This window comes from Suncus etruscus, chromosome 14 (assembly GCF_024139225.1).
Source record: "Suncus etruscus isolate mSunEtr1 chromosome 14, mSunEtr1.pri.cur, whole genome shotgun sequence".
NCBI lineage: Eukaryota > Metazoa > Chordata > Mammalia > Eulipotyphla > Soricidae > Suncus > Suncus etruscus.
This window is the reverse complement of record NC_064861.1, coordinates 79,971,079-79,976,270: the sequence shown is the minus strand read 5'-3', so window position 1 is coordinate 79,976,270 and position 5,192 is coordinate 79,971,079. Positions and strand designations below refer to the sequence as shown.

Here is a 5,192-nt window from a genome sequence, read left to right as displayed (position 1 = left end):
GGAGTCAACTTTGAGCACTGAATCAGAAATAAGCACCACTGGGCATAGTCCCAAAACAAAGAAATAAATAATAAGGATATATTAGCATTAAAAACTTTTAGTTTTTTATTTTTTAAAATTGGATTTTGAGTAACCCTGCAGTAAAACATTAGTTGAATTTCAGGTTAGCATCAATGATTAGAAAAATTTTACCTGTTGCTCCCTCATTTTCTTTTCCTCTACTATGCATTCTATATGCATGTTTTGCTCATTTTATGTGTTAATTTTATTCTGTAATATTTTGAAACTTGGTATACACACATATATATTTGACACTGTCAAAGATTGAACCCTGAGCTTCACATATTCTAACACTGAGCTACATCTCCAGCCCAGATTTTGGAATCTTACACTTCTCTTACTTGGTGCTTTTCCCCCTGTTGAAAAGCTATATCTTATTTTATTCATCCTGGTCACAGCAGTATTTTTATGATTTCATCTTTTTTTTTTTTTTTTTTGGTTTTTGGGTCACACCCGGCAGTGCTCAGGGGTTACTCCTGGTTCCATGCTTAGAAATAACTCCTAGCTTTGCGCAGTGGCAGTATCGTAGCCAATGAGGTTTATCCGAGGCACGATTATTGCTAATTGAAAACTTTTCCCAATACCCCGCAGTGACGACTTGAAATATAGTCGGCATTGGCAATTTTTGACAGTCTCTATGGAGACTGAAAAAAAAAAAAAAAAAGAAATAGCTTCTGGCAGGCTCAGGGGACCATATGGGATTCCGAGATTTGAACCAATGACCTTCTGCATGTAACGCCTTACCTCCATGCTATCTCTCCGGCCCCCATCTTTTTTTTTTTTTTTTGTGGAGGCAGAGAGGGATGGAAGATGGGGAGACACATCTGGCTGTACTCAGCACTTAGTTCAAGCTCTGTCCACCCTTTTCTTTTTTGAGCACTTTTTTTTTTTTTTGCTAGATGAATGTAACTTAGAGGCTGTCTTGCTGGTTATCTTTTAGTTAGATGAGAAGCAATTTCAGCTGTGGGTTGATCACAAATTAGAGTAAAACTTAGAACTCACGTCTTGAATCTGTTTAGCTAATAGGATCTGAGACTAAGATGCTCTCAATGCGCCAAAGAACGTGAGAATTGTCCATAGTGATTTTTGAGGCCACCAGTTTTTTGTTTCTGGAAATTATTTCTAGAAGTTTTGTGACAGCATTCAGTTATTGACTTTCTAAAAAGAATACTTGCCATATCTATGAAAAATTTCCTTTATCTAATATTATTACAATGGAAGCTTGTATTTTTTGGCCATGCCCAGTGGTGCTCAGGTGTTACACCTGATTCTGCATTTGGAAATCACTCTTGGTGGGCTTAGGGACCAAACAGGATGCCAGAGATCAAACTTCTGGCTGACTCTATGCAAGGCAAATGCCCTACACTCTGGGCTTTCCCTCTGGCTTTAATGGAAGTTTTAAATTTATTTATTATCTTATTTCAACACCTCTCTACCCACCTTGATTGCCCTTGGTGGGTGTCCAAGTGTTTGGGAGGGTAAGCACTGAGAAAATCTGCACAAGCACCTGCATAGTATGGATGCTTGTGTGCCACCAGCCCCACTTGACAATCATTAGATTGCACCCTCGTCTCACTTAATCTACATAATGTAGGAAAATCCCAGCCACCTGATTTTCCAGGGATTCTCACACTTAGGCTGGATTGAGGAATTTTTCTTTGAAGAAAAATCAAAACTAACTCTTAACCAGGTTCCTTACAGACTCATCAATTTCTCTTTGCTGAAAAGAATTTCAGGAGGAGACAACTAGTGAAGTAAAATTTATTTAGAAGAAGGATAGAGAGTGAGAGAGAGGAGAAAGAAAGAGAGAGAAACTTAAGAGAGAAGGCAGGCTTCTCCAAAGGAGAGAAGGTTGAAAGCACACATTCCAGGCTGAGCTGGGGCAAATCTTCAAGCTGAAGAATGTGCCTTACTTTTTTGCCTTTGCAAGCAAGGTTTTTATAGGTTTTCTCCCCAAACTGCTTTTGCTTGGGGGCTTTCTATGGAGTTAAGAGACTGGTGCTAGGATGTTGTCAAAGGGAAGAGCTTTGAACTTTTGGTGGTTGGTCTTCTTGTTCTTTTCACAACTTTTTGTTCCCTCTCTGGCAGAGATTTAACCTTCCATGAGTTTGTTCTGGGGCCAGGTAGAATCTGATCAGCCTCAGTTCTTGTAGCCACAAAGTGGATTCAGCCTTCATGCTTTTAACATCGGTAGGAATATTGGCAGAGGAACTTATTTGAACCATATCTTGGTTTCATTAATTCCCAAGAACTCATTGTCAGGGCCCTCTATTGGCTTTCTACCTGCTTCATAAGCTTTTAGAATCACATCTACACTTGTGTACACTTATATACTGGATACTGCAGCACATAATTGAGTTCTTTTAATTTATTCTGAGCTCAAAAACCTCTTTGACATGAAAAAAGATACAATTCCAAATACCCATTTTGTCATTAGAGTCCGATGGCTTTCTATTTGAAAACCAATAATAGTTGAGAGACAAGAGTAGTGGAGGAAAATAGCTTTTATTCTTAATGAGAATGGCTTTCTGTCAAAAAGATCAAAAATGACAAGTTCTAAGCAGGATGTTGAAAGAAAGGAACCCTTATTCACTGTGGTATTCAGCGCATGTGGAGAACATATAGAGATTTCTTAAAAGGTTTTAAATAGAAATTACTAGATGATCCATCAAAGTCCACATCTAGGAATCTATCACCAGAACATAAAAGCAATAGTCACACCTATGCTCACTATTTTACAACTGCACTTTTTACAATAACCAAGATGTAGAAATGGCCCTCTTGCCCCATTGATAGATGTGTGGATAAAGAAATTGTGGTATAGGGGCCAGAGAGATGGCCTGGAGTTTCCCCTGAGCACTTCTGGGTGTGACCCAAAAACCACACACATGGGGCTGGAGAGATAGCATGGAGGTAAAGCGTTTGCCTTTCATGCAGGAGGTCATCGGTTCGAATCCCGGTGTCCCATATGGTCCCCCGTGCCTGCCAGGAGCAATTTCTGAGCCTGGAGCCAGGAATAACCCCTGAGCACTGCCGGGTGTGACCCCAAAACAAAAAAAAAACAAAAACAAAAACCACACACACACACACACACACACACACACACACACACACAAAGAAATTGTGGTATAGGGGCCAGACTGATAGTACAGTGGGTGAAACATTTACCTTGCATTTACCTGACCCCAGGTTGAATCCCTGGCATCTGATATGGTACTCTGAGCCTGCCAGAGGAAATTTCTCAGAAGAAATTTCTGAGCGCAGAGCCAGGAATAACCCCTGAGTGCTGCAAGAAATGACCCCCAAACAAAAACAAAATAAACACAAAAAGACCAAAAAAAATAGACAAGTTGTGGTAGATAAACACAAAATGGAATATTATTCTGCTGTAAGAAAGATGGTTGCTTTTTTTTTTTTTTACAACATGGATTGGAAGTCAATAGAAGAAAGATCAATACAGGATGATCTATTTTTATTTAACATTAAATGAAAATAGTGGAATAGACAATATTCAATAAAATTGAATTGACTGACCACAGAACTGAGATTTCCAGTGACAGATGGGAATATTTGGATGAATCTTTTGGACAGTGGTGAAGGAATAGTGTACTTTGTGTAGCTCTAAAACTTATAAGATCTAATTTTTACTAACAATTGATATTTTCTTAAGTCAAATAAAAAAAAACAGGCTTACTCAGGCGCCAGCAACATAAGAATATGGGGAATGTGGGGGCCAGAGTGATAGTACAGTGGGTAGGGCACTTGCCTTTGACCCCTGTATGGTTTCTGGAGAGCCTCAGCAGCAGTGATCTCCCTGAGGGCAGAACCTGAAGTAAACTATGAGTACTTCCAGGTATAGCTCCTAAACAAACAAACAAAAAATATAAGGAACTTTTCCTCACAAAAAAGTTTATATTTAGGATGGCTGATATTTGGGTGATAAAGGAAATAAATAGGTCCTGGGACAATGGGCAGTGAGTGAATGGTCAGGAAGCTTTCTGGCTGCTTTGAGTTCTCTGGCCTGTGGATGATAGTTCGCTTTGGGGAAAAACTTTGAAATAATCTCCAAGTCCAAGAGCCTTCAGGGTTCTCTTTCTCCAGAGGGCCTGGTGATTGTTCTCCTTCAGCCTCTCCTCCTGGTGTAACTCTTTTGTGTTTAGAAACAGAAACTGAAAAGGCCAAGCAAGATGAGAGGTTATTAGAAGCATCTCTATAGAGAACAAGGTGGAGTGTCTAAGGCTTGGTTCACTTATATTTTTTCCAAGTGGATGTTGTGTTTGGGATTATTACATAAGTATATTGTAACTAAAGAATAACATAGCCAATTTATTTAGCATTTTAAAGAAAATAATGGAGAGTAACACTACAACGTTACTTTACATACTCTTAAGTTTAGGCAGGTCTAAAGAAATAATTTCATTATCATCTGAGGTTGGTAGCATGGGAAATCTGGATTTGCAGATGATGTCAACATCCCGAATTTTTTACTTTCTTACTGCAAAATGCAAAGGCAGGCATTTAGGTCTGTAGGTCTAGCAGCTTTCCCCATCTTTGTTACCATTTCATACTAGCTAATTTTCCAATTTTTCTTTGTATAAATCCATACCTTAATAATGTGACTGGTAAACCCTGATAGCTTGTTTCTGGAGGTTGAAATGAAATGATATTAGTTACTGTAATTTTATGGTACTGGGGATCAAACCCATGGCCTCAGACCTACAAGGCGAGTGCTTGACCACTGAGCTACATCCAACCCTTTCTTAGGTTTTATAAAAACCACCCTTTTTTTTTTGGCTTTTATTTGCTTTTACCTTCATTATTGGAAAAGCCTCTCTAGATGCTGAAATCCAGGCCAAGTAGAGTGAGGCTGGTCTTGAAGTTTGGAGGAAGGTGTGTGAGAGCCCCAGGTCCTGAGTGCTGGGTAATGTGTGATAAAATGAAGATGTAATTCAGGCAGTGTTTTTTGAGTTTGGTGAGGGAGGAAATTATAAGCAAGTCAACTGCTGAGTTAGGAGTTTTGACTTCAGGCTAATGCTAAATTATAAACTCAAAAGTTCAGGTCTAAACATGGAATATCCTTGATAATTTTCTATGTGGATTGCCTTTGAGGCATTTTTTCTTCTACCCAAAGG

At 39.0% G+C, this 5,192-nt stretch overlaps 1 non-coding gene across 1 annotated transcript; it reads left to right on the top strand.

The window, feature by feature from the left end:
- The first annotated feature begins 563 nt into the window (after window positions 1-563).
- LOC126028943 (U4 spliceosomal RNA) lies at window positions 564-704 on the top strand. Its single transcript, XR_007502614.1, has one exon. It is a non-coding gene; the product is annotated as a U4 spliceosomal RNA (small nuclear RNA).
- The last annotated feature ends 4,488 nt before the right edge of the window (window positions 705-5,192 follow it).